This window comes from Rattus norvegicus, chromosome 20 (assembly GCF_021556685.1).
Source record: "Rattus norvegicus strain SHRSP/BbbUtx chromosome 20, alternate assembly SHRSP_T2T, whole genome shotgun sequence".
NCBI lineage: Eukaryota > Metazoa > Chordata > Mammalia > Rodentia > Muridae > Rattus > Rattus norvegicus.
Window position 1 is genome coordinate 20,289,282 of NC_141553.1, and position 9,538 is coordinate 20,298,819.

The window sequence follows — 9,538 nt, forward strand, 5'->3', positions numbered from 1 at the left end:
TTAAAGCAGCAGAGACAGACATGATGCCTGTTAGAGGCAAATGAGTGCTTTCCCACAATAAGATCTTCCTTCCGGATGAGTGTGTTACATTCTTTCGTAATCCTCCTTCTGAAGGCCTCACAATGAAAGATATCTCTGTATAATGAAGACTGTTGCTAATCAAGGCAGGGTGCCATCGGTTAGAAAATGTGGGAACCTCTAATTTTACTATTGTCGGGAGCCCTTCATTATGGTTCTATTTATTTAAAATCTATATTCAAAATCCCGATTCATAATAAGGCTCTGGTGATGTGTCCTAAAAAAAAAAAAAAAAAAAAAAAAAAAAAAAAAAAAAAAAACCGGTCACCAGACCGCTCTGTGTTTGTCATTGTCTTTTTACAAAGGCACAGGAGGAACCTGTAATATGGAACATGTCACATTTAAAAAAAAAGAAATAGGAGGGAAAAGGCTGACAAGAATAGCTGACAGACTTTACTGATTGTGAGTTCTGGTCCATAGACGGGATATCATCACTCTATCACCGTCATCCCCATCATCCCCATCATCCCCATCATCCCCATCATCCCCATCATCCCCATCATCCCCATCATCCCCATCATCACCATCATCCCCATCATCACCATCATCACCATCATCACCATCATCCCCATCATCCCCATCATCACCATCATCCCCATCATCCCCATCATCCCCATCATCCCCATCATTCCCATCATCACCATCATCCCCATCATCCCCATCATCCCCATCATCCCCATCATCACCATCATCCCCATCATCCCCATCATCCCCATCATCACCATCATCACTCAATTACCATCATCACCATCATCACCATCATCCCCATCATCACTCAATCACCATCATCACCATCATCCCCATCGCTTTTCTCCTTGGCTGGGTGTCATTATTCCTTTGTATTCCAGAAGTGAGTCACAGGATCAGGAAAATAGCATTACCACACGTCACACAAACCCGACTCTGTTTTGTACCAGATGTACCCTCTTTACTCCCCAAAGCTGCCTTTCTCACACACTCCGTTGTCTTTCACAGTCTGAAGCTCGTGCAGTTGAATTTTGGGATGGGACAACAGGGTGTTCCCACATACAGATGTCCCAGAGAGTCAGTGTGGAGAGTGAGGAGGAGTGCCACCCCATGGGGTGCAAAGGATTGTGGGTAAACACTGAGACCGGGCTGCAGCATGATTTATGACCATGGATATTGCCCTCCATTGTAAACAACAGACTTAGTGTGGTTGAATAGTCTGGAAACTGTGACTTTAATTTTTCTAATATTTCTTGCTCCCCTCCATGCTGGGTGTGTGTTTGTAGCCACACACTGTGCCTGGGACATTGCTAGCTCACAATTACACATTTTATGGTGACTTCCTTGATTCCATTCTCAACACTCAGTTTTCCTCTGACAAACCACTTTCCAGCCAGTTAGAACCCGCCATTCCTTCCCATGCATTAGCATCTCAGGCTGGGTGCTCGCTGTTCTCCTGAGAATTGCCCCTCACCCAGTTAAACAATCAGGGACCAAACTACCCAACTTAGCTGAGGCAGGAGGCTGTCCTGTGACACTGAACTCTTTAAGAACTGATGCATCACGGGACCTTTATAAATTAGTCTTGTTATACTCAGGAGCAGCTAGTATGAACCCCTGTCTTAATCATGATTCTATGGAGGTGATTGAAGGGTCTGGCAAAACATCAGCGACCTCTGCATATTAGAAGAGACGTTTGGATGAGTTTCTGCTTCTGAGTTCTGAATTTGCTGTCCCTGCACCACGGGAGTTACCTCAGGGGCCAAGAACACTGTCCTGAGTCCCCAGTGGTGGGCGGATTGCTGTCACCTGGGTGATATTGGTTAACATGGGGTTAAAATGTCTGTGGCGGGATTGATGGTCACATAGATACCAGATATGAATACATACATATACACAGAAGCACATATGTGTAGATGTATATATGTGTATACACACATGTAGATATGCATACACATACATATATAATGTACACATATGTATAATGTACACATATGTATAATGTGCACATATGTATAATGCACAATGCACATATATGTATATATGGTACAAGTATAATGTATACACATGCATGTATATGTACATGTATATTGTACATACATAGATGTATATGTATACATATATGTATACACATGTATAATGTACACACATATATATATACAGTCACACACATGTATAACATGCACACACACACATATATATATATACACATGTATAATGTGCACACACGTGTACACACATACTGCTGCTCACAAAGTCACCGCATGCGTAACTGGAGGGTGGCAGACCCATTCTCTCCAGTATTTCCCAGGCCACTCTGCGGCCCTTCGCTTCTGCGCAGTGCCAGAGGGTGGAACACGGGGTTGGGGCAGAAGATTTGTGATTTGAGGACTGAGTTAAAGGGTTTTTGTCAGTGTTTTGGCAAACACATGGCTGTGGCGGCAATTCTGTCCCCGACTTCTGGCTCAGGTTGAGGTTTCACATTGGGAGCAAGTGTTGGTTGGTTAGATTTCCTTTTCATAAGGAAGAAGCACTTCTGCCTGTCCCCTCCTGCAGCTTGACTTCCTCCAGGCCTCATGAGAAGAACACTGAAGACTGCTGCAGGACTTGACCTATTACATTGATCAATTATTGGTAGCCGGGCTTTGTGTGCTACAGTGATCATATGCTGGTGATCAGGACTTTTTGTGTTTCAGCGACTAATTATTGATAACCAGGACTTTACCACTATAGCAATCATGTGCTGGTGACCCAGTACTGGCTGGTCACCCTGATGACATCCATTATCCAATGGCTCGAGGGGTCCCATGGATAAAGGCTCCCTTTTCCACCACACCCCACACTGGCACTCCATTCTGTGCCCTGACAAGATCTCTTCATCCTCTGGGTTCGGATCAGAGCAGGGTCATCTTTGTCATCCAATGGCTGACGTAGGTACCTTGCTGTCTCCTTAAGAAAGCCACAATCACAAATCATGTCTGGACAACTTCCTGCCCACAGCTGAGCGATTAGGAGTACAGTTCTCATAACCAACTCCCTCTTGGCTTTTCCGGTCTGATCCAGCAATCTCTCAAAGTTGCTAGTCCTGGACCAAAATGAAATCTGTTCTGTAGTTTGGTCACAATAATTCTGCCAACAAAACCCTCTGCTATCTTATCTGTTTGAATGGACCCTGTCCATTTCCTTCCAGGACTCTGACACAGCTACCAGCTGATTGATGCCACCTTATAGGTGCATGTCCCTTCCTCAGGCAGTGTTGTAGGGGGCTTGGAAAGCAGGCTATGTGCTTAAGAAAATGTCTTCTTTAGTATTCGGGACTGGGAAAGGAAGCTGTGGCCTCAGAGAAGGTCTGTATCACTGGTGACTAGTAACAGTCACACACACACACACACACACACACACACACACACATATATATATATATATATATATATATTAAATACAAAGAATCAACGAAACAGTTACTTCTTTGAGAAAATCAATAAGATTGATAAACCCTTAGCCAAAGTAACAAAAATACACAAGGAAGATTCAAATTGATAAAATGAGAGACAAAAAAGGGGACATCACAACAGACACTAAGAAAATCCAGAGAATCATAAGGAGATACTTTAAAAATCTGTACTCGAGCTAGTTAGAAAACCTAAAAGAAATGGACACATTTCTTAATCTATTCCCAATCAAAGTCAAGTCAAGACCATATAAGCAAGTTAAACAGAGCCATACTCCCTAGTGAAATAAAAGCAGTAATTAAGTGCCCAGGGGCAAAGGGATTCAGCACAGAATTCTACCACACCTTCAAAGAAGAACTATGCCAACATCCCTCAAATTATTCCATAAAATAGAAACAGAAAGAACATTACCTAATTCTTTATACGAGGCTACAATTATCCTGACGCTTAAACCACATAGAGAGCCAATTACAGACCAATTTTCCTATGAACGTAGATACAAAACTTTTCAGTAAAATAGCAGCAAACTGAATCCAAGAACACATCAAAAAATTACTCACAATGACTGTTCTGGCTGGTTCTGTGTGTCAACTTGACACAAGCTGGAGTTATCACAGAGAAAGGAACCTCCCTTGAGGAAATGCCTCCATGAGATCCAGCTGTAAGGCATTTTCTCAATTAGTGATCAAGGGTGGGAGGTCTCATTGTGGGTGGTGCCATCCCTGGGCTGGTGGTCCTGGTTTCTATAAGAAAGCAGGCTGAGCAAGCCAGGGGAAGTAAGCCAGTAAGCAGTATCCCTTCATGGTATCTATATCAGCTCCTGACTCCAGATTCCTGCCCTGTGTGAGTTCCTGTCCTGACTTCCTTTGGTGATGAACAGCAATGTGTAAGTGTAACCTAAAAACCCCTTTTCTCCCCAACTTGCTTCTTGATCATGATGTTTTGTGCAGGAATACAAACTCTGAGTAAGACAGGGTAAGGGGACCTGCTCTTTGGAGCAACTCCTGTCTGTGTTGCCTGGGAATCAGCAGTTCAGTTTGTAGGTCAGCCGCAGCCAACTGATCCATTCGCAAATACTTCACAGATACACCAGCAATTCAGTTCGGTAGAGTCAGCGATGGCAGAGACAACCAGGCCTCAGCCTAGGCTCAAGTCAGCCAGAGGGAATGACAGGAATACCAGGAGAAGTTCTTGGCTGTGCCTCTCTCAGGGAAGCAAAGATCAGCGAAGACAGGAGACCCACAAGTGTCCCACAGCTAGCTGTACCAGCAAGCCAAGCTCTGTCTCCACCACTCCATCGAGTCCTATTCATACTATGCAATGCAAGGCAGATCAATACATGCCTGCCATTGGCAAAGAATCTTCCATCAGTCGTCTTTTCATGTGTCTGCTTTAGCAGAATATCCCCTCTCCTGTGTTTGTTTCAGTGAAACCTTCCTTCACAAGTCTGCTTTAGCCTTTCACCAGCGTCCACTTGAACAAAACAGTCCTTAATGTGTTTGTCCTTGCGAAATACCAACCAACCAACTTTCCATAGAACCCTTAAGTTTCTACTTCCAAGAAGTCTTCTGGTGGACAGACTCCTGTTGTGTTCGGGAGGCCTGGGGGGGCATCTGGGAACAGATGTTGATACAGGTTGGAGGGGCAGAAGCAATAATTGAGGCTAGACCATTTGAGTTGTTACTATGATCCTGGATTTTAGTGTTGCCCTTGGGCAAGTCCAAGAACCTCTCTCTTCTTAGATCAACAAGGATGGTGACTCTTGGTTTACACATTAGTCATGCTTGTCATGTTTGCCAAGGTTTTCGCATCCTTAAGCCTTCGTGCATAGTACACAGTCTATGTAGCCTGTGTTGCTGACGTCTAATCACACGGAGACACAGGAATGAACAAGCCTGGATCACGTACATGCAGCATTCAGAGAAATTGCCCACAACTATTTTTAAGAAAAGAAAACATAACTGAAAGCACTCCACAAACATATTCAGGATGACAAAATGTGAAATAAGTTTCTAGGTTGATTTTTAGAAATGAATGGTGTGTTTCTTCTGGCCTTCTATCATATGTTTGCATGCTCTGACAGGGCTTTCTTTGCCACTCCCTCCTCCCATCCCCCCTCCCCTGACATACTGCAGCCTACAATCTACTCTGGTGCATAGAAATGATTTCTCCTAAGGAGATGTGAGAGTACAGTAGCACCAGGTGGCACGGCACTATTGATTGTTTTAGTAAGTAGGCCACACCCATGGTTTTATCTTGCTTTTATACCTCCTCAGAACTTAAATGTATTTTTAGCTCCACATGGGCATAAGTGTCTGTGTGGCTTGAAAGACTCATGGAGTGGCCGGAGGAACAGCCCATCCATCGCTCAAGAATATATATTTGATGCTTTTATCGAGGACCCAGATTTAGTCCACTCTACTTTGACCCTGAATTTTTGCCCTTTTCAGGACCTTTATATTTCTATAAATATACATATTTATATGTGTGTGTATATATGTAACATATATGTATGTAATTTATGTATTTTATATTATATTTTAAATATATTTTATATATTTATATTTTATATTATACTTATATTCTATATGATATATATTTATATGTATATATAGCATATATATGTGATATATTTATTTACACACATTTATAAACATGCTGAGTTCATTTGGTGTTGTGTATATGTGTATATGTATGTATATATGTATGTATATATGTATGTATATGATATATGTGTATTTATGTATGTATGTATGTATGTATGTATATGTGCATATGTATATATTTTAGGGCTGGCTGCTTGGGACTGGATAACTTTTCAGGGGACTGATTCTTGGAGAAAACTAATTTTTCATCTCTCAGCAAATTTCCTGAAGGTCTTCCTTCCTGTAAGCTTTCCCTTGTATCAACTAATGAAAATTAGTGCATCCAACTCTGCCCACAACAATGTCCCTTCTTTCTAGACTTTCTTTTTATAGGTAAAGAGGAAGTGAGAGTTGGCTTAAGACCCGCTTGGCCAATTGCAAAGCAGGAGCTCTGAGAGATCGCTGACCACTTCCGGGAGCTGATTGTGACCACAGGCCTTTCCCTGCTGTGAGAGTGGCCGTTTCAGTTTACAGTGCCCAGTCTAACAAGTGATAGAATTCCTGAGGACTTGGGACAAAAGTCTGAGGTATTCCCTCCGAGGTCCATAGGACCATGAAAAAGAATGTTTGCTAGTGAGAGTCTTAAGATTTGAGGTACCTATTTCGCGGCTATCCTTTGAGTACAGAGTATTAGATAAGTCACACTCTGCGATCGTTTCCCATAGGAAAATGAAGAGGCTCGACTCCTTAAACGTAAAAATCCATTCCCACGCACAATCCCATCCTCTCCCGAAGAAGGGGCTGGAGTTAGAAAAGAAAATCCTTCAAAAACAAGTATTCAGAGCGGTGGACACCTCCAAAAGGATCGGGGATCGGGGACACCCTAAGAACACAGTTCACACAATCAACTGAATGGGGCGCATGTGAGCTCAGAAGCCATCAGGGAGCCTGTACAGCGCTCTCTCTCTCTCTCTCTCTCTCTCTCTCTCTCTCTCTCTCTCTTTCTCTCTCTCTCTCTCACGCGCGCGCACACACACACACACACACACACACACACACACACACACACACACAGCCCGCCATCATCATTATCATCTTTTTACTCCCTCTCAAGTCTCTAACTCTAGTCAATTTATTGTAGAAAAATTTGGGAAGAGTTACAGAAAGCCACCTGTGGCTGATGAATGAACTTTGAATCAGAATCAGAATGTGAAGAATTAAGAGAAACGTTTGGTCGATGAACCTAATGAAGGTTGTGTCAGACACTGGATAGGGGAGGTGCTGTGGTGTCCGGACAAGTTCACACTTTCTCAAGGTAGGAAAACACACTCATTTAGGCTCACTCTTCCAATAAGAGGAGAAAAATACACCCAGACACAGACGCTGCTGCTGCTGTTTCTTCTTCTTCTTCTTCTTCTTCTTCTTCTTCTTCTTCTTCTTCTTCTTCTTCTTCTTCTTCTTCTTCTTCTTCTTCTTCTTCTTCTTCTTCTTCTCCTCCTCCTCCTCCTCCTCCTCCTCCTCCTCCTCCTTCCTCCTTCTCCTCCTCCTCCTTCCTCCTTCTCCTCTCCTCCTCCTCCTCCTCCTTCTCCTCCTCCTCCTTCCTCCTTCTCCTTCTCCTTCCTCTTCCTCTTCCTCCTCCTCCTTCTTCCTCCTTCTCCTTCTCCTTATTCTTCCTCTTCCTCCTCCTCCTCCTTCTCCTCCTCCTTCACCTCCCTCCTTCCTTCCCCCTCCCCCTTGTTACTATGGTAGCCTAGTGAGAGTTCTCAGAAATAGTCAAAACTAACCTGGGAATGACAAGTGTCCCATTAGAGGCACACGATATACGATGCTTGAGGCTGAATCTCCATGGCATTTCCAACCAAGCCATTTCTTATCATTCCTCAATTTCTCCAACCCGGTTTCATTACGATGGGACAGCACTTGAAATGTTGAAAGCGTCTGTTCCTTCTGTTCCTTTGAGCTACAAATGAAGCTCAAAGATACTTAAAGGTATTAAGATTGTTTCTATGGACTCTCTAGCAGGCCAATGTCTACTTAAAATATTTACTTTATGTGTTTTGTGTGTGTGTGTGTGTGTGTGTGTGCTCACATGCGTATGCAGGTACCTATGGAGACCACCCAAGGACACTGGACTCTTTGGAGCTGGAGTTATAGTTAGTTGGGAGCTGCCATGTGGGTTCTAGAGGACTGTCTCCAGGTCCTCTGCAAGAGCGGTCAGTGCTCTAACTGCTGAGCCCTCTCTCAAGGCCATGGCTCTACTGTTTTTGTGAAGTAGCTTCCAATGATAAGAGAACCTGGAGATTTTCTCAACAGAAAGTCTCTCTTTGTCCTAAGAGTCAATTCAGTATATTCTTTCAGTGATACTGTTGAGAAAGATTTGGTTGGGTTATTGCACAAGGAGGTTCTCTAACTCTACCCTCTAAGGTGTTCCAGTTTGATTTTCTGTTGTGATAAAACAACCCACTAAAATGACTTGGGTGGCTAAGTGGGTTTCCTTGCCTTATCCTCCCAGGTGCCAGCCCATCATTGAGGATGCTCACAGCTGGAACTCAAGCAGGAACCTGGAGATGGGAACTTGAAACATAATAACATTGAAAGGATGCTGTTTACTGACTCACTTTAAGCTACCATTTCTATATAGCCAAGGCCCCTCTGCCTAAGAATGGTGCCACCCATGGTGGACTGGGCCCTTCTCCATCAATTAGCAATTGAGTTTCCCTCTTCAGAGGTGACTCTAAGTTTGTGTCAAGTGGACAGCAGACGGGAACCATAACAAAAGAGGAGAAACAAAGGATAAACAATTACTTTACTTCATGAATGTCTGAGGATCATAGCTCATTCAGAGTGTCATGCCTCAGTTGCACCAGGGCCAGATAATAACACAGTCATGTATGAGTATGATTATACCTATAGATGGATAGCCTTCAGGGGTTGAGGTCCTACTGTGTACTTCTCAGCTAGGTGCTTTTCACCTATCCTTTAATTTGATATCAGTTCCTAAAGGCAGGTGTTCTTATGCTTCACCCCTACCCCGCCCCGACAAGCATCTGAGACTTTGTGAGTGTAGAGGTTTTGTGGTTCAATAGCATGCAGTCTGTAGGCAAGGGAGCCGGGATGACTCAACCACAAGTCTGTCAGCATTTCAGACTTGCATTGCTAAGCTTTTCTTCCTAATGTAGTATTGAATCATAAACAAAGTGCTTACTAAACATCTGACTACTGTAATGAAGAAAATTAATCTTCAATATTTAAGAGGAAGAGACAAGGAGCAGAGAGAGAGTGTGTTTCATTCCTTCTTTCAAAAATGAACAACGATGTGTTGCCTCAGGGAGATTGAGTGTCCCTAATTTAAGAAACATGGAGAGTGCTGACTGCATTAATGCAAACTTGCTTTCCCTTTTGTGAGCCAAGGAGTGACAATAATTGTCTGTCACTCCAAAAGGACAGTGATTGAAG